The sequence below is a fragment of the Oncorhynchus keta genome, chromosome 6 (assembly GCF_023373465.1).
Source record: "Oncorhynchus keta strain PuntledgeMale-10-30-2019 chromosome 6, Oket_V2, whole genome shotgun sequence".
Classification (NCBI taxonomy): Eukaryota; Metazoa; Chordata; class Actinopteri; order Salmoniformes; family Salmonidae; genus Oncorhynchus; species Oncorhynchus keta.
The window spans coordinates 26,076,935-26,104,688 of record NC_068426.1 but is presented as its reverse complement, the minus strand read 5'-3'; the positions used below and the strand labels follow the sequence as shown (position 1 = coordinate 26,104,688).

General features: G+C 43.2%; 1 protein-coding gene across 10 annotated transcripts in view; it reads left to right on the top strand.

The window, feature by feature from the left end:
* LOC118385286 (regulator of G-protein signaling 3-like) overlaps positions 1-27,754 on the top strand; it is a 249,205-nt gene that overhangs the window by 148,663 nt on the left and 72,788 nt on the right. Inside the window, exon 1 of one of the 10 annotated variants that reach the window (XM_035772291.1) lies at positions 15,428-15,563. The exons of the other annotated variants lie outside the window; for them this stretch is intronic. The gene's annotated coding sequence lies outside the window, so the exon portion shown is untranslated. Of the gene's footprint in view, positions 1-15,427; positions 15,564-27,754 lie in introns of those variants that run through there. 10 annotated transcript variants of the gene reach the window in all.

The window sequence follows — 27,754 nt, the reverse complement described above, 5'->3', positions numbered from 1 at the left end:
ATTGCTCCATTTAAAGGGATATCAACCAGATTCATTTTCCTATCGCTTCCTCAAGGTGTCAACAGTCTTCAGACATGGTTTCAGGCCTTTATTTTGAAGAATGAGTGTGAACAACCACATTGCGTAAGTGGATAGGTGGGGGCTCTTAGAGTGAATTGTGAGCAAAAGAGAAAGGCGGCCATTGTTACTCCCGGTCCTAGTGAAAAGCCAACTGTCCCGGTTGATATATCATCTAATAGATATTTGAAAAACACCCTGAGGATTGATTAAAAAAAAACGTTTGACATGTTTCTGTGGACATTAGGGATATAATTTGGAATTTTTGTCTGCATTGTCGTGGCCGCTCTTTCCGGTGGATTCCTGGGCATAACGCACCAAACTAATGGAGGTATTTGGATATAAAAATATATTTATGGAACAAAAGGAACATTTGTTGTCTAACTGGGAGTTTCGTGAGTGAAAACATCCGAAGATCATCAAAGGTAAACGATTAATTTGATTGCTTTTCTGATTTTCGTGACCAAGTTACCTGACGCTAAGTGTACTTAGTTTATCGATCGCTCGATAAAACAATTACACAATTGCTTGTATTGCTTTCGCTGTAAAGCATCATAATTTCAAAATCTGAGACGACAGGTGGATTAACAAAAGGCTACGCTATGTTTTGCAATATTGCACTTGTGATTTCATGAATATGAATATTTTCTAGTAATATTATTTGACTGTGGCGCTATGCTATTCAGCGTTGCTGATGACAATTGTCCCGGATCCGGTATGGGTGGTTCAGAGAGAGCAGCAGTGTAGTCAAAAATGTGATTTTCATGTGCCGTATAGGCCTATGTACAGTGCATTCGAAAAGTATTCTGACCCCTCGACCTTTTCCACATTTTGTTACATTACAGCCTTATTCTAAAATGGATGAAATACGTTTTTCCCCTCATCAATCTACAAACAATACACCATAATGACAAAGTGAAAACAGTTTTTAAGACATTTTTGCAAATGTACAGTACCAGTCAAAAGTTTGGACACACCTACTCATTCAAGGGTTTTTCTTTATTTTTGCTATTTTCTACATTGTAGAATAATAGTGAAGGCATCAAAACTATGAAATAACACATTGAATAATGTACTAACCAAAAAAGTGTTATTACAATCAAAATATATTGGACATGATCTGGAAAGGCACACACCTGTCAGTATAAGGTCCCACAGTTGAAAGTGCATGTCAGGCAAAAACCAAGCCATGAGGAATTGTCCATAGAGCATCGAGACAGGTGTCTTGTTGTGACTATCATTAATGTGTTTGACTGTTATTTTATCAAATAAATGAACTAAGTTGAATTATTGCGATGATTAAATTAATCATGTATCAATTAACTCATTAGTAATCTTGTAGCACCACAGGGAAAGTTTATTTAACAAGTTACTATCTTCCAACTAAACTCTAAAGATATAAATATCTCTTACATCATCAGTCTTATTCTGAATGTCGCAATATACAAATTGGCTTAATTATTTATTTACTAACTAACTAAATAATCACGCAGAAATATATAAACACACAAACAGGATAGATTACACATTGATTCCTACATAATGCAATGAAAAGTCCCTAGTGGACTAACCTGATATGATGGCTTGAAAAGGCAGGGGCACGTAAGAAAGAGTGGAAAAAGGAGAGACAAAGGACTTCATCGATCGGAAATACAGTTGAAGAACACGCTCATCGTAAATATGGATATTTAGCACCCCAGCAACTGCTCATTAGGAATTAGAAATGCAAAGTACATATTTACGGTTGTATGTCTTTGTCGTCTCGCTTTGTTGAAATCACTCGATCAGTCTGTGGAGAGTAGTTCATCAGAAGTCTCTGATTGTGTCCCCAGAAGCCACAATGTCTTTGTAGCTGTAGCTTTTCTGTCTCGGAGGGTCTGTTAGAATGGATCTTCCAGAGGAAGTGTTCGTTAGAATGGATTTTTCAAAGTACCATCTGGTGGTTCTCGTCGAGTTTACTAGACTAAAGTACTTAAACAGCTACAGACGGAATGTTCCTGTGTAGTCTTCTTCTTCTTCGAGTTTCAGAGTTTCTAACCATTTCATACCTTTCAGCTCACACTGTTGGTCACGCTGGTCTAATGCAGAGTCTAACCATTTTACACGTCCGGCTTACCATCCATATGCTGGTCTCTATTGTCTAACTAATTCGTGACATTCAGGTAAAACCTCCGCCTACTGGTCTCTAGAGATTTAAATTCTTACCATTTCAACGTGCAGCCACCACTCCACGTTTTTCTGGTCTGATTTGAATTTTGTCACGGGTCCTGGAAAACGGGCGGTTCCATTACGTTTGGCATAATGCCTGTGCTCACGTGGGCATGGTTACTGACCGGATAAACTTTACATGAAAAATATTTTCTCATTTAGAAAGCTATGATCACATTTCATCTTCTCACAATTAGTTTCATATTTAATCATATAAGTTCTACAACATTTAGATGTAAATCTGATAACTGGGAAATATACACATTCAGAGGTACAGTTATGTTGTTCTACTGTCCTTAGTTACATTACAAATTAGTAATGAATTCGACATGATTGTTTCAAGACAATTTACCACCTTATTTGTGTTAGGAATATTGGGTCATTCTCCACTTTTGGATGTCATAGTTTTGGTGGGAGGAATCTCCTTGTAACAAAAGGGTTCTTTCCCCTCAATCCTACAGAGCCCTAAGGCAGAGTTTCTGCAAGGTATTTCTGCAAGGTAACCGTCATAAAACTGTCCAACTCCATCCCTCTCCTCCTCTGTTGGAGAGGGCTGTAGAGCGGACCCACTGTAACCTGATCCTTTGGATCCTCACAGGAGAGTTGTGACACAGGATCGTGTCGAGAAACAGATCTGGGGTAGGGTACCATAATATCTCTGCAGCATTGAAGGTCCCCTAGAACACAGTGGCCTCCATCATTCTTAAATGGGAGAAGTTTGGAACCACCAAGACTCTTCCTAGGGCTGGCCGTCTGGCCAACTGAGCAATCGGGGGAGAAGGGCATTAGTCAAGGAGGTGACAAAGAACGCGATTGTCACTCTGACAGAGGTCCGGAGTTCCTCTGTGGATATGTGAGAACCTGCCAGAAGGACAACCTTCTCCGCAGCACTCTACCAATAAGGCCTTTACGGTAGAATGGCCAGACGGAAGACACTCCTTAGTAAAAGGCACCTGACAGCCCGCTTGGAGTTTGCCAAAAGGCACCTAAAAGACTCTCAAACGATGAGAAACAAGATTCTCTGGTCTGATGTATCCAAGATTGAAGTCTGAATGCCAAGTGTCACATCTGAAGCATGGTGGTCGCAGCATCGTGCTGTGGGGATGTTTTTCAGTGGCAGTGACTGGAAGACTAGTCAGGATCGAGGGAAAGATGAATGGAGCAAAGTATAGAGAGATCCTTGATGAAAACCTGCTCCAGAGCACTCACCACCTCAGCCTGGGGTGAAGGTTCACCTTTCAACAGTGACGCTATGCACACAGCCAAGACAACGCAGGAGTAGCTTCGGGACAAGCCTCCGAATATCCTTGAGTGGCACAGCCAGAGCCCCGACTTGGACTCGATCTAACATCTCTGGAGAGACCTTAAAAATAGTTTTGCAGTGACGCTCCCCATCCAACCTGATAGAGCTCAAGAGGATATGCAGAGAAGTATGGGGGAAACTACCCAAATACAGGTGTGCCAAGCTTGTGGCATCATACCCAATAATATTTAATATATATGCCATTTAGCAGACGCTTTTATCCAAAGCGACTTACAGTCATGTGTGCATACATTCTACGTATGGGTGGTCCCGGGGATCGAACCCACTACCCTGGCGTTACAAGCGCCATGCTCTACCAACTGAGCTACAGAAGGACCATTTAAGGCTGTTTTCTCTGCCAAAGGTACTTATGTACATATCATATTTACATTTTTTTTATATACATTTGCTAACTTTTCTAAAAACCTGGTGTTCTTTGTCATTATGGGGTATTTTGTATATATTTATGAGGGGGAACAACAATTTAGTCCATTTTAAGTCCAGTAACGTAGCAAAATGTGGAAAAAGTGAAAGGGTCTGAATACTTTCCAAATGCACTGTATTTCCACTCTATGAGGTTGGAATGATACTGTGAAATGGTAACAGTTCTGATAATACAGTTTTAATGCCAGAGCTTGTTTGGCTGGGTAGGAATGTTGGACCTTCTGGTGACATCATGTCTTGCTTGAGAAATTGCATTCGGCTAAGAAGCTATTTTTGTTTATTTTGGACCATTTTAACCCTTTGACAAGCGCTAATACACAGGCGTGATTATTCTACAGTGATCCCTGCAGTGTACGCTCAAACCGGTGTGATTTGTGCAACAATCACATTTTGGAACAGTGAATATGCATTCTGACTCCGTTCCTAAATTAGCTCACGCTGGGGGCGACCGTTAGAGATATTTGGAACTCAAGCGAAAAGATGAATTGAAAACAATCACACTAATGTACTTCATTGTTACCCAGATATTGAGATAAAAACCGCTGCATTGGACCATTAAATACTTTAACAAAGACCTGGTGGAGCTTGACAGTAGCCGTTGCCAGTTGCACTGTAAGCTGAACTGGGTGAGATAAAAATGATTTGGAAGGAAAGAAGGAGAAAGAAAGAGACATGAAAACGGAGAAAAGCTGAAAAGCAGAGAGCGCGAGAGGGAGAGAATTCCTCAATCAATGCTGCATTTGCCATGATGGCAGTAACAGTATTACTCCTCTGATATATGGAGGGTAAATTCTCTGCTGAAACACACTTTTACTGTATCCTGGAGAAAAGTAGTGCTGAGGTAAAGTGAAACTGACTGCAAACGGCTCCTATACGCAGTAATTCACCCAGGTAATCGTAATTTCCGTTCCTCTGCAAGGTCACGACGCTAACGTTGACAATCCCCCCGTTTGGCTGGCACCCAGGGTCATTGAAGGCAGTTTTTTATTTTAGTTTGTTGATGAACTTTCTCCACTTGAGCCAGTAAATCCATCCAAGCCCCTTGTGAGAGACTGGGGGAGAGGACAAGAGCCGGAGGCTGTTTGCTGGCATTGTATGCAGAAGAGCTAAATTGACTTTCAGTGTTTGGTTCGTTCAAAGTTAGAGCTTGCTGGACGAATTTGCTGGCTCCTGCTTTGTTTACGGGCTACATTGATTTTCACTTAATTTAAAGTAACTGCTGAGGTTGAAGACCAATTGGTGTTTTGGCTACTGTTGTTGCATTGTGTGGTTCATTCAGTCATTCCAGGTATTGTTACTAAGACATTCCACATCACACACAAACAACACGCATGCACACACACACACACTACACATACACACCATACACACAAACAACACGCACACACACACACACACACACGCACACACACACACACTACACACACACACCATACACACACACACACACACACACACACACACACACACACACACACACACACACACACACACACACACACACACACCACACACACACCACAGAACACACACACGATTGTGTGTGATCACTCTCCGGCAACGACTATTTTGAACCAGCGAACACAGAGCATTACACTCAACAAGCATCTGCCGCTCAGCGAGCTGCTGTCGCTTGTCCGGTAGAGCAGAAACAGATAGCTTGACACCTGACGGTCTCCCAGTGGAACTAAGTGCTGGGCTAAGCTACGGTTGTTTTCCGCAACACACAGGGGAGCCTCAGATAAGTCCGAGTCTTCACCTCGCAAGGAGAGTTCACATCTCTTTGTGGGAAAAGAGTAAGAACATCTACATTCCATTAGAATTTGTAAATCACAACTTTAGTCTCTGCACAGTCTGGTACACAGCTCATTTTCACCCTTGTGATGGGGAAGAAAGGTGCTAAGTTACCTGTCTCTGACTCTCTGTCACACACTTGCAAACAAACACACACACTTACTCACTTGTACCCACATGCACACCCGCAAAAACACACACACACACACACACACACACACACACACACACACACACACACACACACACACACACACACACACACACACACACACACACACACACACACACACACACACACACACACACACACACACACACACACACACACACACACACACACACAGTCTGTAGAGGCAAAACACTCTCTGTCTCACCTCAAAATCCGACGTTTGTCCACAAACGTCACATTTTGAAGGTTAAGTTTATGTATGACTTCAGAATGGTTGAGGTACAGGGTTATGGTTTGGAATAGGGTTCAAACAAAATAATAAAAAACTAGTGCCTAGCACTGGGATTGAACATTCAACACTCACACTTCCTGATCCCTCCTCCATGGTACATAGTGTCAGATTTGACAGGGTGTGAATTCCATCTGTCTCCCATCTTACACCCACGCAAAATGACACACACACACACACACACACACACACACACACACACACACACACACACACACACACACACACACACACACACACACACACACACACACACACACACACACACACACACACACACACACACACACACACACACACACACACACACACACACACACACACACACACACACACACACACAAGGGGTCCAGACTGGCATTTTCCCCTGGTGGCACTAGTACTACTAACTTTTTCAGTCTCTGACTAAATGGTCGGAGACTGGAGCCCTTCACACAGACACATTTTCTGTGTTTATATATAGTGTGTTACCAGATTGTCAGAGCACTTGCTGTTTTTAGAGGTGGAGAAACCAGAAAATAACATTTCAAGAGCTATGAAATACACTATGACCATGATCTCTTGTTTTTTTAAACTCTCCATAAGAAAGTAATTAATTAAGCATTGTACATAGCTAGCGTCATGTACTGTACAGATGTAGGATCTTTGTTTGACCAGTTTGGCACAGCAGGAAAATAAAGCAGGAACAGGAAATGTGAATTATTATGTGGATTATAATGAATGGATATTTTTGTAGTGGTTGATCCATTTTTCATAAGGGGAAATCAAGTCTAAAATTTCAAAGTGGAAATTACAAACTTCAGAAGACTTTTTAAATGTCAAATATACCACACATTTTAAAATACATGCAGGGAAATTCTCCTGCATCAGGGTGATCAAATTAAGAACCTACATCTGCATGTATGTATGTCTCTGTCTCTTTCTTTCACTCTTCTCAATTTTTCTCCCTCTCTCTTTCTCACTATCCCTAATTACACGTGTGTTTCTCTCTATCCCGCTCTCTTTCAGTCTTTTGCCACCTCTCTTTATGACTCTTTATGATGTTTTGCCTGAGCAGACACTCACTCCACTCTGTGAACATCACTGACAGCAGGCTTCAAAGAAAGATCTGTTTCTCTTTGCTTCCTCCTCTCATGTATTATTTCTTTCACCTCCTCCATCCCACTCATCCTATCTTTTCAAGGTTCTGCTTACCTGTCTCCATTAACTTCGGAATTGATCACAGTAATCTGGCAAAAGCACACACACATACACTCTCCCATCAATGTGTGAGTGTGTTATGGGGAAATGGCTAACTTCCTACATTTCTACACATTTTGCCATGGGGGAAAGAGAAAATGTGCAGCTTTATAGCTAATCTCAAGCTATTCTACACATTTTGCCATGGGGGAAAGAGAAAATGTGCAGCTTTATAGCTAATCTCAAGCTATTCTACACATTTTGCCATGGGAGAAAGAGAAAATGTGCTGCTTTATAGCTAATCTCAAGCTATTCTACACATTTTGCCATGGGGGAAAGAGAAAATGTGCAGCTTTATAGCTAATCTCAAGCTATTTTTTTGCCATGGGAGAAAGAGAAAATGTGCAGCTTTATAGCTAATCTCAAGCTATTCTACACATTTTGCCATGGGAGAAAGAGAAAATGTGCAGCTTTATAGCTAATCTCAAGCTATTCTACACATTTTGCCATGGGGGAAAGAGAAAATGTGCAGCTTTATAGCTAATCTCAAGCTATTCTACACATTTTGCCATGGGAGAAAGAGAAAATGTGCAGGTTTATAGCTAATCTCAAGCTATTGCCAGGATGCTGTGAGAAAATGTTTAATGTGGTTGTTTTAGAGCTAATTTCCTGCAATTCTAAACATATTGCCATGGGGCAGTGGCCTTTGGGGGGTTGGGAGCCCCCAAGGTGACATCCATCACGTCCTCGGATCAATTCTTCAGGCAGGCTTTAAACTTTAATCATTTATCTTTGATGGATATTGTTTCGCTTTAATTCAGTTCAAAAAGCCCTGAACTATTTATAGCTTGTCCTTGGTGTTATACTGTATAATGCACTAGAATATATGGACTACATGCCCAAAAGTATGTGGACACCTGCTTGTCGAACATCTCACTCCAAAATCATGGGCATTAATATGGAGTTGGTCCCTCCCTTTGCTGCTATAACAGCCTCCAATCTTCTGGGAAGGCTTTCCATAAGATGTTGGAACATTGCTGCTGGGACTTGCTTCCATTCAGTTACAAGTGCATTAGTAAAGTTGGGTTCTGAAGTTGGGCGATTAGACCTGACTCGCAGTCGGCGTTCCAATTCGTCCCAAAGGTGTTCGATGGGGTTGAGGTCAGGGCTCTGTGCAGGCCAGTTAAGTTGTTCTACACCGAACAAGTTTTCCTTTCACTGGAACTAAGGGGCCTAGCACAAACCATGAAAAACAGCCCCAGACCATTATTCCGCAGCCACCAAAATTTACAATTGGCATTATACATTGGGGCAGGTAGCGTTCTCCTGGCATCCGCCAAACCCAGATTCGTCGTCTGGACTGTCAGATGGTGAAGCGTGATTCATCAATCCAGAGAACGTGTTTCCACTGCTCCAGAGTCCAATGGTGTCAAACTTCACACCAATCCAGCCTACTCATGGCATTGCGCATGGTAATCTTAGGCTTGTGTGTGCTCGGCCATGAAAACCCATCATGAAACTCCCGACGAACAGTTCTTGTGCTGACGTTGCTTCCAGAGACAGTTTGGAACTCGGTAGTGAGTGTTGCAACTGTGGACAGACAATTTTTACATGCTACTACGTGTACCTCAGCACTCGGCGGTCCCCGTTCCGTGAGTTTGTGTGGTCTACCACTTCACGGCCGAGCCGTTGTTGCACAAAGACGTTTCCATGTCACAATAACAACACTTACAGTTGACCTGGGCAGCTCTAGCAGGGCAGAAACTTGACAAACTGACTTGTCGGAAAGGCGGAATCCTATGATGGTGCCACATTGAAAGTCACAGAGCTCTTCAGTACTGGCCATTCTACTGCCAATGTTTGTCTATGGAGATTGCATGGCTGTGTGCTCGATTTTATACACCTGTCAGCAACGGGTGTGTCTGAAATAGCCGAATCCACACATTTGAAGGGTTGTCCACATACTTTTGTATATATAGTGTATATATCAAGGATTTGTATAAAAACGAATGGACCAGGTCTTAAGACCAGATCAGCCTGATTTCCTTTTTTAAATTATTCACATTCTTGGGTTAGGATAATTACACTTTCTCCGCAGAGGCCAAGCACGCAGTTATTTAAGGAACGTGAAGACATTATTGTATTAACACATAAAACACATTTCACTTTGCTATGACATGGCTGTATGTCTATGGCAACGTGTATAATGGTCCACTCGTTCTATCTTAGACTGGCAATAAACACAAATGGGCAATAAAAAATGGACAAGGTTTTCTTCCGACAGCGATGACACGTTGTGTTTTTATAATGCTATTGTCTAGACAGGGGAAGTCGCCTTCAGTGTTTGAGTAAGCAGTTCAACTACAGCTTGAGGGAATCCAATGGCCCTTCAACCCGGATCGTGTTGAAGTCGTGCATGCTATAAACATATTAGATTAGCTGTACAAGAATGTGTATAGAGGTGTAGATTAAAGTGGCATTTCACTGGGATAGGATGGGTGTAAAAGAAAGTGTGTATGTGTGTATTTTTTTTGTGCGTGTCTGTGTGCCTATATATGAGCCTCATTTGATTGTGTGTGTGGGTGTCCTCTACCTATGTGTGTGTCTTTCTGGTTGATAAGGTGTTTAAGCCAGGGCTCTTTTGTATCCCGGATCCCGCTTCTGTTTGATAGGCTTTGATTCACTGCTTTGATTCACGGCTGAGCTGAGGTCTAAAAATAGCTGGTGGGGCAAGAGGAAGGGAGGGAGGTAGAGGGACAGGACAGCACAGCATCATGTGTCTCCAGAGACACACCAACATATGGGTACAACATATGGGTACAGCTCCCTTCTCCCTCCTTCCTTATCAACTCATGCACCTTTCTCTTTCTCCCTAATATCAACTCTGTGTCCTCTTTCTCCTACTGTTTTCTCTCGTTCTCTCTCACCTCCCGCCCCTCCTCCAAAACTCTTCCCCTTTTCTCATCACCACCGATCAACTCGCTTTTGTCCCTCCACCTATCAACTCGCTTCCGTCCCTCCACCTATCAACTCGCTTCCATCCCTCCACCTATCAACTGTCACTTCTCTCCGTCCTCTTTCTCCCTTCGTCAATCCCTAACCCCTCACTGCTCCCCTCCTTCCCTCTCTCCCCTTCCCCAGCACTAGTGTTGCACGTTGGCACCCACATTATAATCACAGAGAGAGAGAGAGAGAGAGAGAGAGAGAGAGAGAGAGAGAATGAGGCAGTGAGAGAAAAAGAGAAGGGCAGACAGAAGAGAGAGGGACACACCACTAGTGTTTTTCACACCTGGATTTTCTGTCCTCTTTTGCTACTGTTCTGTGTATGTGTTTGTCCACACACCCTGCTCTGACAGAACTCCTCTTAAACACAGGGATCCTCCTTGACCTCACACACACTCGGAGCATCCAGATGCCTGTCTCTAAGGTCAGGTACCGTACTCCTGCAGATGTGTGTTTTGGTAGTGTTAGCGGAGATTATTGGAGTGAGTGTGTTTGTAATGTGTGTGGGTGTGTGGTGCTCTGGAATGTCTCTGCATTTCATTCTTTCTGCATTTTTCAGCTACAAACGTATTCCTAATGGTTTCCTGAGGCTTTCGGGACACTTCTGTTATGGTTCTCTAAATACTGTAATGGTACTCCATTCGTGTTTTCTCACTGTTTGATGTCTTTAGAAATCAGATTGACCAAATTCTTCTCCAGTTTTGGTTTTATCGTTTCTGGTTTGGTTTCATTGTGGGTCAGGAAAATGTCATACTGTGATCTCTAAAAGTATTAGCACAGTGTCAAATGTTTTGGCTTTGTACTCCAGCACTTTGGATTTGAAGTGATACAACGACTATGAGGTTAAAGCGCAGACTGTCAGCTTTAATTTGAAGGTATTCTCATCCATGTCAGGGGAACTGTTAAGCAACTATAGCACTTTTTGTACATAGTTCCCCCAATTTAGGGGCCCAAAAGTATTGGGACAAATTCACTTACGTGTGTATTAAAGTAGTAAAACGTTACGTATTTGGTCTCATATTCATAGCACTACATCAAGCTTGTAACTCTATAATTTTGTTGGATACATTTGCTGTTTGTTTTGGTTGTGCTTTAGATTAATTTGTGCCCAATAGAAATTCATGGTAAATAATGTATGAATAATGTGTCATTTTGGAGTCACTTTAATTGTAAATAAGAATAGAATACGTTTCTAAACACTTGCTACCATGATTACGTATCATACTGAGTGAATCATGAATAATGATGAGAGAGAAAGTTAGACTCATAAATATCATACCCACAAGACATGCTAACCTCTCATCATTGCAATAAAAAGAGAGGTTAGCATTTCTTTTTTTTTTTTTTGGGGGGGTTATGATATTTGTGTGTCTAACTTTCTCTCATCATTATTCATGATTCATTCTGAAAAGACTTGCAAGATATGTCTTGTCACATGTAATAAATACGCTCCATGGGAATAGGAATATACGGCATCCTATAGTTCTTACAGTAGCCTCCAAAAGTTATGCACACACACATACACAGACTAACGGCCGTACTCACGCGCACACACGCAAACCCCATTTCGCTGGTCCCACTCACTGTCACAGTCCGGTTGCGTCGGAGCTGAGAGCCCCCCCTGTCTCAATGTGCTCTGTCATCTGCAGCTGTGAAAAGCACCTACTGTAAGGAGAGACAGGAGAGAGGGAGATGTTCACTAAAGCACAGTTAAGTATAATTAGCAGTGAATAGACATCACAGGGGGTTCCGATCAGCTGTTTCATTCTGTTGTTCCCTGTTATACTGGAAACAGATGGGCTATTTGGTTGGGGGTTTAGCTGGAGGTTTCTGATGTTTCTGTTTTTACCCTATGACTTGTCTCATGGAGGGAGGGAGGGAGGGAGGGAGGGAGGGAGGGAGGGAGGGAGGGAGGGAGGGAGGGAGGGAGGGAGGGAGGGGGGAGGGGGAGATTCTTGTTTCTCACTTGGTATTTCTGCTTGACCGCCTGCTTGTTCTCATGTCCATCTCATGGAAGTGATCACTGGGATGTGTGTATGGGCCTCTTAATGTCAGGGATGGGCTGGGGGTGTTGTGTTCTAATGGGTGAGCACACACTCACACCAGGCCCTCCACACATTGTGCAAGGCAATATGTGATGATTATGTGATGATTATGTGATGATTATGTGATGATTATGTGATAAATATGTGATAAATATGTGATAAATATGTGATGATTATGTGATAAATATGTGATAAATATGTGAACGCTTTATCACATTGTTACTATTTTTACAAGTACATTATGTGGTGAATTTAAAACTTAGTACAAAACTTGTAATTACAGCCAGTCTCACATCCGAAACCATTCATTGCGCATTCTTTTTGTTTGTAGACATCTTTTTCCACACAACCATTGATCATTAGGGTTCTACTTTTTTTGGGGGGGGGGTTCTCCTATGGGGACAGCCGAATAACCCTTTAGGTTCTAGAATGCACCTTCTTTTCTATGAGTGTACCTCTTGAGCTGTCTGTATCCTCCTGGCTGGTGGTTATTTTTAAAAGACGTCAAATATGCTTCTCTGCATCTTGGAAATTCTGGGAAAAAGATTGAAAGGAATGTGAGTCTTATTCAGTACATTTTCAGGCATGGTTTATCAACCAGTCCATCAGACATAGTCTACCAACCAGTCCATCAGGCATGGTTTATCAACCAGTCCATCAGACATGGTCTACCAACCAGTCCATCAGACATGGTTTACCAACCAGTCCATCAGGCATGGTTTACCAACCAGTCCATCAGGCATGGTTTACCAACCAGTCCATCAGGCATGGTCTACCAACCAGTCCATAAGGCATGGTTTACCAACCAGTCCATCAGACATGGTCTACCAACCAGTCCATCAGACATGGTCTACCAAACAGTCCATCAGGCAGGGTTTATCAACCAGTCCATCAGACATGGTCTACCAACCAGTCCATCAGGCATGGTTTATCAACCAGTCCATCAGACATGGTTTACAGCCAGTCCATCAGACATGGTCTACCAACCAGTCCATCAGGCATGGTTTACCAACCAGTCCATCAGACATGGTCTACCAACCAGTCCATCAGACATGGTTTACCAACCAGTCCATCAGGCATGGTTTACCAACCAGTCCATCAGGCATGGTTTACCAACCAGTCCATCAGGCATGGTTTACCAACCAATCCATCAGGCATGGTCTACCAACCAGTCCATCAGGCGGGGTTTATCAACCAGTCCATCAGACATGGTCTACCAACCAGTCCATCAGACATGGTCTACCAAACAGTCCATCAGGCAGGGTTTATCAACCAGTCCATCAGACATGGTCTACCAACCAGTCCATCAGGCATGATCTACCAACCAGTCCATCAGGCATGGTTTACCAACCAGTCCATCAGACATGGTCTACCAACCAGTCCATCAGGCATGGTCTACCAACCAGTCCATCAGGCATGGTTTACCAACCAGTCCATCAGGCATGGTTTACCAACCAGTCCATCAGGCATGGTCTACATTTACATTTACATTTAAGTCATTTAGCAGACGCTCTTATCCAGAGCGACTTACAAATTCTACCAACCAGTCCATCAGGCATGGTCTACCAACCAGTCCATCAGGCATGGTCTACCAACCAGTCCATCAGACATGGTCTACCAACCAGTCCATCAGGCATGGTCTACCAACCAGTCCATCAGGCATGGTTTACCAACCAGTCCATCAGGCATGGTCTACCAACCAGTCCATCAGGCATGGTCTACCAACCAGTCCATCAGGCATGGTCTACCAACCAGTCCATCAGGCATGGTCTACCAACCAGTCCATCAGGCATGGTCTACCAACCAGTCCATCAGGCATGGTCTACCAACCAGTCCATCAGGCATGGTTTACCAACCAGTCCATCAGGCATGGTTTACCAACCAGTCCATCAGGCATGGTCTACCAACCAGTCCATCAGGCATGGTCTACCAACCAGTCCATCAGGCATGGTCTACCAACCAGTCCATCAGGCATGGTCTACCAACCAGTCCATCAGGCATGGTCTACCAACCAGTCCATCAGGCATGGTCTACCAACCAGTCCATCAGGCATGGTCTACCAACCAGTCCATCAGGCATGGTCTACCAACCAGTCCATCAGGCATGGTCTACCAACCAGTCCATCAGGCATGGTCTACCAACCAGTCCATCAGGCATGCCAGCTAATATAGTTATCTTGTCTAACTACTCTATCTTGATTAATAGCATGAAATGGCTTTTTGGTAGCTAGTCATGAGGTTGGGAGATTGGGAAGCTAAAGACAGCTCCATAACATTGCTCGGTGGCTGGTAGCATTACAGAGAAAACAAAACAACAATATATATCTTTTAAACAGGATGCATTTATAATAATAGTTGTGAAAATGTCCCACAAAATTGCACAAAAGTGGAAAAAAACCCCAGTATGCTTTAAATGTGTGCTGATTGTTTGAAATTGCAAGTCCTCTTTTTGTACTGCGATGATGGGTAACGATATATTGCAATGATTTAACCGTGTTATGCAAAAATTGTGCAGTGAATGGTCAAATTTCCAAACCCTCGCTTTAGTATGTGGGGAATTCTTGTTGCTAAACATGTTGCAATCGCAGAATCCTGGAGGGACTGATGCACACACACACACACACGTGCACGCGCGCACACACACACACGCACACACACGTGCACGCGCGCACACACACACACACACACACACACACACACTCTTCTTCCTCTCTCCAGCTCTCTTTGTCTTTCTTTATGTCCCCCTCCCTCTTCTCTGTTTCTTGTGTCTGCTGGATGGGAGTCTCCCTATTAGTCCCCCAGTGCATTCTCTCCTTCTCTCCGTTCAGCTTGGCAACAGAGACGCAGTTACTGCACTCTAACTCACACTGACGGACGCACACACCCATATCACACACACCCACACCACTGGCCATTTGACTGAGAGGAGACTGGGCCACTTTACCAGGGATATGAAGGAGGAGCGTTTGCCTCTGTTTATTGGACTATAAACTGGGGATCTCTCACCACAGGCGAACTCTATGAAGATATACTATCTCCATAGTGATAGACCCACCCACACACTCTATAGGTGAGTTTGTAGCTTTTAATAGATAGAGGGAATTGTGTATTAATGAGGTAGCCTAACGTTGAATGCATGGGGGTTGTTTTTGATGGTTTTGTTGATGTTGCTGGTATTCTTTGTTTTAGGAAGATGGGAGGGTTTTTTATTTTTGGTACTAAAGGTAATAATGCAAGAAAGAGAGGTGAGCAGAGAAAAGGAAATCAACGCAGGTTCTTGGTCTGTCACCTCAGGTTCAGATAACCTGCATTTTATTATCTACTTTTAGGAAGTTTGGTTTAGTCTGTGTTCTCTCTCTTTTCTTTTGTTTCTTTAAAGAAAATGTCATAATAAGTTGCTAAAATACAGACATTTCCAATCAGCTCATATGCCGATAGATAAACAAGGTTTTAGCTTGGTGTGGCCTTCTCTGCACTGTCATCGGAGTCCGTAAATCATAGAAGTCATTGCGTCATCTGCATCGTCTCATCGCTGCAAGAGGATCGTCATGAGCTCACATGAGCTCACAGCTCTGACTGTGCAAATCCAGCCACGGTTCTCCTTGACAGAAAGATCATGGAGAAAGAGAGAGAACGGAGAGACAGGAGAGGGGAAAACAAGGAACACACTAGGGAGAAATGATATGTTTGCCTTTTTAAAGCAGACCTGAACTCAAAAACCAACTTCTGTCATTGAAAACAGCATCGATATTAGCCTGAAACATTTATTCCAGTACCAAAAATTGACAAAAAATGCAAGTAAGTACATTTTCGTCATTTATCTGATTACCGGCTGGTCACACAAACAGAGGTTTGTGAAATTTCTGTACAAGAGTTCATCATGACTTATCTCCCGAGGGCTCCCGAATGGCGCAACGGTCTAAGGCACTAAATCTCAGTGCTAGAAGAGTCACTACAGACACCCTGGTCGAATCCAGGCTGTATCACAACCGGCCGTGATTGGGAGACCCATAGGGCGGCGCACAATTGGCCCAGCGCCGTCCGAGGTTTGGCTGGATTAGGCCGTCATTGTAAATAAGAATTTGTTGCCTAGTTAAGTAAAGGTTTAAATAAATAAATCTGATGGTTGGGTTTTGATTTCGACAATGCCCACTTACCCACTAACATGGGATGAGCATATGTGGTGATTGAGGTCTATCCAATCATATGGCAGAACACACAGACAGTGAGACAGACCTGCCCAGCTGTCTACTGGATTGGACGTTGTTTATGTAAGACAACGTTTAGAGAAACTGCACCTTAGCTCGACGTAAAATTGATAGACGAAAACCTCCTCTGCAAAAAACGTTCAAATGAATTACAGATGTCTTGATCTTTAGATTCATTCGGACTATTTTGAGGAAGTCCTTTGGTGCCTCAGGGGAGGACAAATATCAGTAACTACCACATCGAAACCACAACCCCAAGAATGAAATCTTGTTTTCCTTAATGAGCGACAAAAAACCACTTTCAGCATCGGTGCGTTCAGTCGCTCTATAAGACCTCACTGGCCTCACCGTGCGCATGAGCAACCACTGATCACACACCCTCCGTCAACAGTTTAGCAGTGTATCGACCTATAGAGGACAGGAATAGTATGTCAGTCACGAGGAACGTCTGTCAACACGTTTGTTGTGTCTTTCGATGAGGACAGGGCGAGGGCCAGTTTACACGTATGTCTATTGAGAGAGAGGGAAGGAGGGTTGGGGTTGATAGAGGCTCTGGCCAAAATTCTGTTTTCGAAGAGTATACGCTGTATGCCAACCATACTGTATACTCTTTGGAACACGGGTTATGTAAAAACATATGCAGTATGCAACACATAAACATACCAGGCTCATCCATACTGCAAATTAGGTTGTTCCTCAACATTCATTCATTTGGTACAGTGTTATCTGTCACCTTATCTGATTATCAGCTGTTGCCAAACAATTGGGTCTGAAAAGACGATTCACTTCCTAAATGTGGTGCAGCAAATTCCTGCTAGATGAAAAGTTGAAACGAGTATGACGTCGCGGCATTTAAAGCATATGACATTTTCCAAATTTTCACATACTGTAACACTTTCTGTTTTCTCATACCCCTTAAGCCTACTATGTAGGACGCAAGTGTGGGTAATCTGACACGGCCATCGAGATGGAGAAGTACAGTACGCTTGTAACGTCGAGCATTGTCACGTCACACACACAATCCATTCGGAACAAATTCAACGATGGATATAGATATGGAAACATACGTGAGGAAGAAGCACAAAGCGAGAGGGAGGGCAGAGAAAAAGACTAGACACGCAGCCAGATAGGGTGTTAATGGAATTGGGTCTGTCGTGTGGGGCATTATTACCTCTGCAGCGTTATCCATCAACCTTAACTCCACCTCTCCCCCAAGTCTCCTCCCTTCATCTCCCTCTGTCTCCCCCTGTCCTCTGTCCTTCTCGATCAAGATCAATGAACACTGCACCCCCCCCCTTCTCTCTCTCTCTCCCCCTCTTCTTCATTCTGGCTGGTGTCATTATGTAATGTGGCTGTGGAGGGGAATATCAGTGGCCTTTACTTACGAACGCACACTGCGGCTAAAGGAGGCTATCTAGGCAGCGTTGTTGGGTGGATGTGATTTGTCAGTGTGTCCCTTACAGTTGCAGCCACGCATGCACACACACACACATACACACACAAACCTGCCAAATGCAGGTTTGTGGAGCAGGTTGAGAGCTTCAAGTTCCTTGGTGTCCACATCACCAACAAACTAGAATGGTCCAAACACACCAAGACAGTCATGAAGAGGGCACAACAAAGCCTATTCCCCCTCAGAAGACTGAAAAGATTTGGCATGGGTCCTGAGATGCTCAAAAGGTTCTACAACTGCAACATCGAGAGCATCCTGACTGGTTGCATCACTGCCTGGTACGGCAACTGCTCAGCCTCCGACCACAAGGCACTACAGAGGTAGTGCGTACGGCCCAATACATCACTGAGGCTAAGCTGCCTGCCGTCCAGGACCTCTACACCAGGCGGTGTCAGAGGAAGGCCCTAAAAATTGTCATAGACCCCAGCCACCCCAGTGGACCCCACCCCCATAGACTGTTCTCTCTACTACCGCATGGCAAGCGGTACCGGAGCACCAAGTCTAGGACCAAAAGGCTTCTCAACAGCATGTACATACTACATGTACATACTACCTCAATTAGCCTGACTAACTGGTGCCGGTATATAGCCTCGCTACTGTATATAGCCTCACTACTGTATATAGGCTCGCTACTGTATATAGCCTCGCTACTGTATATAGCCTCGCTACTGTATATAGCCTCGCTACTGTATATAGCCTCGCTACTGTATATAGGCTCGCTACTGTATATAGCCTCACTACTGTATATAGCCTCGCTACTGTATATAGCCTCGCTACTGTATATAGCCTCGCTACTGTATATAACCTCTCTACTGTATATAGGCTCGCTACTGTATATAGCCTCGCTACTGTATATAACCTCTCTACTGTATATAGCCTCGCTACTGTATATAGCCTCGCTACTGTATATAGGCTTGCTACTGTATATAGGCTCACTACTGTATATAGCCTCGCTACTGTATATAGCCTCGCTACTGTATATAGCCTCGCTACTGTATATAACCTCTCTACTGTATATAGCCTCCCTACTGTATATAGCCTCGCTACTGTATATAGCCTCTCTACTGTATATAGCCTCGCTACTGTATATAGGCTCGCTACTGTATATAGCCTCGCTACTGTATATAGCCTCGCTACTGTATATAACCTCTCTACTGTATATAGCCTCCCTACTGTATATAGGCTCGCTACTGTATATAGCCTCGCTACTGTATATAGCCTCTCTACTGTTATAGTCTCACTACTGTATATAGCCTCTCTACTGTTATAGCCTCGCTACTGTTATAGTCTCACTACTGTATATAGCCTCTCTACTGTTATAGTCTCACTACTGTATATAGCCTCTCTACTGTTATAGTCTCACTACTGTATATAGCCTCTCTACTGTTATAGCCTCGCTACTGTTATAGCCTCACTACTGTATATCGCCTCTCTACTGTTATAGTCTCACTACTATATATAGCCTCTCTACTACTATAATATCACTACTGTATATAGCCTCTCTACTGTATATAGTCTCACTACTGTATATAGCCTCTACTGTTATAGTCTTACTACTGTATATAGCCTCTCTACTGTTATAGTCTCACTACTGTATATAGCCTCTCTACTGTTATAGCCTCGCTACTGTTATAGTCTCACTACTGTATATAGCCTCTCTACTGTTATAGTCTCACTACTGTATATAGCCTCTCTACTGTTATAGTCTCACTACTGTATATAGCCTCTCTACTGTTATAGTCTTACTACTGTATATAGCCTCTCTACTGTTATAGTCTCACTACTGTATATGGCCTCTCTACTGTTATAGTCTTACTACTGTATATAGCCTCTCTACTGTTATAGTCTCACTACTGTATATAGCCTCTCTACTGTTATAGTCTCACTACTGTATATAGCCTCTCTACTGTTATAGTCTTACTACTGTATATAGCCTCTCTACTGTTATAGTCTCACTACTGTATATGGCCTCTCTACTGTTATAGTCTTACTACTGTATATAGCCTCTCTACTGTTATTGTCTCACTACTGTATATAGCCTCTCTACTGTTATAGTCTCACTACTGTATATAGCCTCTCTACTGTTAGTCTCACTACTGTATATAGCCTCTCTACTGTTATAGTCTCACTACTGTATATAGCCTCTCTACTGTTATAGTCTTACTACTGTATATAGCATCTCTACTGTTATAGTCTCACTACTGTATATAGCCTCTCTACTGTTATAGTCTTACTACTGTATATAGCCTCTCTACTGTTATAGTCTCACTACTGTATATAGCCTCTCTACTGTTATAGTCTCACTACTGTATATAGCCTCTCTACTGTTATAGTCTCACTACTGTATATGGCCTCTCTACTGTTATAGTCTCACTACTGTATATGGCCTCTCTACTGTTATAGTCTTACTACTGTATATAGCATCTCTACTGTTATTGTCTCACTACTGTATATAGCCTCTCTACTGTTAGTCTCACTACTGTATATAGCCTCTCTACTGTTAGTCTCACTACTGTATATAGCCTCTCTACTGTTATAGTCTCACTACTGTATATAGCCTCTCTACTGTTATAGCCTCGCTACTGTTAGTCTCACTACTGTATATAGCCTCCCTACTGTTATAGCCTCTCTACTGTTATAGTCTCACTACTGTATATAGCCTCCCTACTGTTATAGCCTCGCTACTGTTATAGTCTCACTCCTGTTAGTCTCACTACTGTATATAGCCTCCCTACTGTATATAGCCTCTCTACTGTTATAGCCTCGCTACTGTTAGTCTCACTACTGTATATAGCCTCTCTACTGTTATAGTCTCACTACTGTTAGTCTCACTACTGTATATAGCCTCCCTACTGTTATAGCCTCGCTACTGTTATAGTCTCACTCCTGTTAGTCTCACTACTGTATATAGCCTCCCTACTGTTATAGTCTCACTACTGTATATAGCCTCTCTACTGTTATAGTCTCACTACTGTATATAGCCTCTCTACTGTTATAGCCTCGCTACTGTATATAGCCTCCCTACTGTTATAGCCTCTCTACTGTTATAGTCTCACTACTGTATATAGCCTCACTACTGTATATAGCCTCTCTACTGTTAGTCTCACTACTGTATATAGCCTCTCTACTGTTATAGTCTCACTACTGTATATAGCCTCCCTACTGTTATAGCCTCTCTACTGTTATAGTCTTACTACTGTATATAGCCTCTCTACTGTTATAGCCTCGCTACTGTATATAGCCTCCCTACTGTTATAGTCTCACTACTGTATATGGCCTCTCTACTGTTAGTCTTACTACTGTATATAGCCTCTCTACTGTTATTGTCTCACTACTGTATATAGCCTCTCTACTGTTATTGTCTCACTACTGTATATAGCCTCTCTACTGTTAGTCTCACTACTGTATATAGCCTCTCTACTGTTAGTCTCACTACTGTATATAGCCTCTCTACTGTTATAGTCTCACTACTGTATATAGCCTCTCTACTGTTATAGCCTCGCTACTGTTAGTCTCACTACTGTATATAGCCTCCCTACTGTTATAGCCTCTCTACTGTTATAGTCTCACTACTGTTAGTCTCACTACTGTATATAGCCTCCCTACTGTTATAGCCTCGCTACTGTTATAGTCTCACTCCTGTTAGTCTCACTACTGTATATAGCCTCCCTACTGTATATAGCCTCTCTACTGTTATAGCCTCGCTACTGTTAGTCTCACTACTGTATATAGCCTCTCTACTGTTATAGTCTCACTACTGTTAGTCTCACTACTGTATATAGCCTCCCTACTGTTATAACCTCGCTACTGTTATAGTCTCACTCCTGTTAGTCTCACTACTGTATATAGCCTCCCTACTGTTATAGTCTCACTACTGTATATAGCCTCCCTACTGTTATAGTCTCACTACTGTATATAGCCTCCCTACTGTTATAGTCTCACTACTGTATATAGCCTCTCTACTGTTATAGTCTCACTACTGTATATAGCCTCCCTACTGTATATAGCCTCCCTACTGTATATAGCCTCTCTACTGTTATAGTCTCACTACTGTATATAGCCTCCCTACTGTTATAGTCTCACTACTGTATATAGCCTCCCTACTGTTATAGTCTCACTACTGTATATAGCCTCCCTACTGTTATAGTCTCACTACTGTATATAGCCTCTCTACTGTTATAGCCTCGCTACTGTATATAGCCTCTCTACTGTTATAGCCTCGCTACTGTTAGTCTCACTACTGTATATAGCCTCTCTACTGTTATAGTCTCACTACTGTATATAGCCTCCCTACTGTATATAGCCTCCCTACTGTATATAGCCTCCCTACTGTTATAGTCTCACTACTGTATATAGCCTCCCTACTGTTATAGTCTCACTACTGTATATAGCCTCCCTACTGTTATAGTCTCACTACTGTATATAGCCTCCCTACTGTTATAGTCTCACTACTGTATATAGCCTCTCTACTGTTATAGCCTCGCTACTGTATATAGCCTCCCTACTGTTATAGCCTCTCTACTGTTATAGTCTTACTACTGTATATAGCCTCTCTACTGTTATAGCCTCGCTACTGTATATAGCCTCCCTACTGTTATAGCCTCTCTACTGTTATAGTCTCACTACTGTATATAGCCTCGCTACTGTATATAGCCTCACTACTGTTATAGTCTCACTACTGTATATAGCCTCTCTACTGTTATAGTCTTACTACTGTATGTGGCTTCGCTACTGTTTTTTTTCACTGTATTTTTACTGTAGTATTTATTTATTTACTTATCTATTTTTCACCTAATACCTTTTTTGCATTGTTGGTGAATACAGGTGAATACACCTGTTGTATTTGGCACATGTGACAAATTAACTTTGATTTGATTTTCTGTGGTCACACCGACTTTGCAGGGGATGTCACACAGCTCGCCCCGTAATCACGTCACTGATATTTTCCCTCTGACCTTCTGCTGGGATTGATAATGTCTTTGAACATGACCCTTGACCCCCAGAGATATCAAGTGGCCATTATAAAAGATGACTCCGTAAGGCATCATAGTACGAGCGTTGAAGTGGTATTTTATCATTACTCTTCAATGCTTCATGACCTCACCCAGGAAGGAGACGAGGCGGAGGTTGGTGTGAAAAATAGGTCTTATTGTTGTGCTGAAATATTAATGAAAATAGACTTGCTTTTAATAAATCTTTTTCCCGGTGCCCCCAGGTCCCCTAAAGTGACTAATATTGTGTCGCTGTGCGCACCGCTGTGTTTTCCCTAATATTGCTGTAATAATTCCCCCCGTGTCACATCATGGTGTTGTATATGCTGTTCTATACCTTCACTTTCTCTTAGCAAAGGGCACGACACCCCCAGGGAAAAGGAAATCTAATCAACTGTACACCCTGCTCCTAGATCTTAATAATAATATAGCTGCCGGAGCAACACGTATTGTTGAGTAATAACTGAGGTACAAGACAAGAGTCCGCACATTTAGAGATAGGAGTAGTAATAAACATATCGAGGAGAGTTGTGAATCTCCTCCTATATGCTAGAGAACGTTTATCGCTCAATGAATATGAGATGTTTTACGAGAAAACTTTCCCGCTTTTGTCATCCTGCTGTTCTTTGCGCTACTTTTCTTTTTCGTCCCCTCCTTCATTCTGACCATTCCTCTTCTCCGTTGTTTTGATCTTTTGTTTGATCACAGGGCCTTGACAGGTAAACAGTCATTGATACCTCGTCCCTCTCTCCTTGGAGCGAGGGACAGGCGGAGGAGGGTGGCCATGCATGTCATGCATGTCATTGTGGCCAGTCAGCAATGACAATCTATTGCCTAGCCCTTTCTCAACTAATATTGAAGTGCAACAAGATCTCAGGGTTTGACTTGAGTATTCAACGGTTGAAAAAGAGGGAGACAAGGGAACCTGGATGAACGCCGTAGCTCTCCAGTGACCTGGTTGGATAGTAGAGCAATCATGCTCATCCACAAATATATTCTCACAATGTGGTGTTCTGAAATGATGTCATAGGAAACCGTCATCCTTTTTGCAAAAAGTTATGGTTCTACCAATTGAAGATGATGTCAATTGGCCATGCTCCCAGCGGGCATTGAGGTGCCACTGGGAAAATATGCCAACCTCTTGATGCTTATGTGAATACATCACATTCAATGGGAAAAGATGAGTGTCAACCAATTGATGCTTATGTCAATACATTGCATTCAATGGGAAAAGGTGGGTGTCACGGGGTCGAATGCCAATACATTTCCTGTCAATGGGAAAAGATTTCAACCAATTGATGCTTATGTCAATACATTTCAGTCAAAAAGATGAAAGGATGAGACACACACAGACAGACCTATCTCTCATCCCCTCTCTCCTCTGTTTCACGCTTCTCTCCCTCCTTCCCTCCCTCAGTCTCTTCCTCCCTTCCCCTTCTTTCTCCCCTCCACCCTCTCTCTGTCTCCCTCCCTCTCTCTTCTCTCTCTTTCTCCCTCCTATCTCCCTCCTCTCTCTCTTTATCTCTCTCTCTCTTTCCCCTCCCTCGTTTACCCTCTCTCTCCTCCACGTCCTCTCATCTCTCTCCTCCTCACTCTCCTCTCTCTCACCTCTGTCCGTCGACTTTCTCTCTCCCCCTCTCTCCTTCACCCTCTCCTTTTCTCTCCCCCTTCTCTCTCCCTCCTTCTTTCCGTCCCTCCCCTCTTCTCATCTCTCTCCCCCTCCTGTCTCCCAGCTCCACAGACAGTATATTGACTCGTGTAGATAACAATGCCGTGAGTTTTTACGTTAAGAATTGACCATTCTAGAGAGGATGGAAGATGGCGTTTTTGTGTAACTGCAGAGGAGAGGGTCTCATCTTTCCGTAAAGGGGTCATATTAGTGTGTAGCCCAAACACTTTGGACGCTACAGACATAAGTTGGCACATTGGCGGTGCCGACTTCAGATGAGTCCCGTATAGCTTATGGGGACAAGGAGCAAAACACAGAACATGTTTGTGAGAGTCACATTCTTCCATAGAGGGGTCATATTAACAGACGTTTTTGTGAGAAGACTGATTTTATGGATGTTTCCTGGTCTGACAAACACCGCTGAGGCTCTGTCACCTTCCACCACAGATGAGAAAGGCTGACGTTGGCGGATCCGGTGGGATTGAGATGCAGCCCATACAAAAAACAGATACCTCTAGATTTCAGGAGCTTCATAGGATTTTTTACAATTATACTTAATAGATTTCTGCGGGGGGTCAGACATCGACTCTAGAGGTTTTTAACGTACAAATCTGACGCAGAGCTGTGTGTGTGCATGTGTATGTGTGGTATGGAGATGAATCCCCTCTTAGTGATCTCTCAGACAGCCACTAATATGCTCTCTAATTCATGCGTGTTAACCACCTGCCAGGCCCATTCAGAGGGACGTGAGGACATGAGTGGATTATCTAGACACAACTCCCTCAGAGAAAGGTGACTAAAGGGACATTGGGTTTATTGACATAATAGCAACCCCAATTCTCAGAGATGTGACAGACCAGGACATGGGTGTATTGACATAAGAGGATATACTGTTCCATATCAGTCTCCCCCTCTACGTCTGGTTTGCGAGGTCCTTTAGGCTCAGTTACAGGTAGACCTCCACAGAAGTGAGGCTCCTCTGTGACAGAGTCAAGTGAGTTGAAGTTTATGCCCAACATAAAACCATGTCTTGTTCAAATACTTTGGAAGTGCATCCTACTTTCCTTGAATACAATCACTCATTGAATCTAACATGACTGGTTGGTTGGAAGCTGATCAATTGGAACCCGTTTTGTCACGTCAGATCAGTGACACTAAAGGAAAGGACGGGTGGACTGTATCTTAAGTGAGGTAGAGGAGGGATGTTGCCACTCATCTGTAAGAAAGCAGGAATGTTGTCCTTAAGTCATTTTGCCACAACTTTGGAAGTATGCTTGTTGTCATTGTCCATTTGGAAGACCCACCTTGTGAAGACTTACAGAAAACGTTGGACCTCTGTCATTGCCAACAAAGGGTATATAACAAAGTATTGAGATAAACTTTTGCTATTGACCAAATACTTATTTTCCACCATAATTTGCAAATAAATTCATAAAAAATCCTAAAAAAAATTTCTGTCATAGTTGAAGTGTACCTATGATGAAAATTACAGGCCTCTCTCATCTTTTTAAGTGGGAGAACTTGCACAATTGGTGGCTGACTAAATAGTTTTTTGTCCCACTGTATGTGTGTTTCCTGTCCTCTCTGAGGTCACCAAATGAAACACACTTGTCATACCCGCCCCTTAAGTGTTCATGGACCATTCCCACCTTCTCACAAGTGGACATATTGTTTCATTTTCCTGTTTTGGAGATTAAGGAGTTCGGCCACGTGAAATCCTTGGTTCACTCTGTGGTCTCTCTCTCTCTGCATGAAAAGGGGGAGAAAGTCTCTGCCAGGAATGTACGACCTGAGATATCAGAACCTGGGTGTAGGAGAGAGTGAGAGAGGGGGAAACCACGATCTACACCCAGAAAGGGCCACGTCATGACAGTTCAGTGCTTCTTCTTTCATCCTGGGGATAAGGATGAGAGAGAAAAAAAAATAGAGGGGGAGTGACAGCAACAGACAGAGACACAGAGCGAGGGATCATTTGTAATTGAAGAAGGGTCTAATGGTTCTGTTTTGTTCTCTCAAACTGCCCTGGGCTTCTATGATAGAAGGAAGAAGCAGCCCCAGCTAAGTGTTTCTCAACACAATTATTTTGACTGTCCTTTATATTCCTGCTCTCCCTCTCCGCTCCTATTTTATTCTGCTACTTTCTTTTCCAATCTTTCTTGCCCTCCTCCTCCTCTCTTCCGCTGGGCTCTCATCATCCACCCATCCCATCTCATGTTTCCATTTAGCTCATGTGATGCTACACCGGGAGAGTAATGAGGGTGGAGCTAGTGGTCTGATAGCATAACGTTAATCATTGATGACCTACCTTTGCTCCGCTCTTCTCCTCCCCAGTCCTCTCCTCAGAAACACAGAGAGCTTTTAGCCTGTCAAGGGTCTCTTTCATCCTCCTCTCTCAATACTCTCAACATCTGTCCCCTCTCTGCCTTCAGATCAGCCACGGGAGAGAAAGAGAGAGTAAGACTTCTTAGCCAACGGCCACAGAAGCACATGACAGTGCTGGACAAAGCTGAAATGAATTAGGCTGAGTTGCGTTTTTGTGATTGAGTGTTTCGGCCAGTCTTTTTTCACTGGATATGTAGAGATTTACTTGTGAATGACACTGGAAGGGAATTGCGTGTGTGTGTGGGGGGGGGTAGGTGTCCCAGTATGGTAGTAGATGGCTCTGTTAGACCAGGCTCTGAAATGGAACATGTGTGTCTGACAGGACAGGTGGCTCCTTTGTGTCTCCTGCCATTTCTCCACTGGAGAGGGAGGGAGAGAGAGAGTGTGTGTGTGTGTGTGTGTGTGTGTGTGTGTGTGTGTGTGTGTGTGTGTGTGTGTGTGTGTGTGTGTGTGTGTGTGTGTGTGTGTGTGTGTGTGTGTGTGTGTGTGTGTGTGTGTGTGTGTGTGTGTGTGTGTAAAAGAGAGACAGAGAGAGATACTGATAAAAAGAGTGTGTCT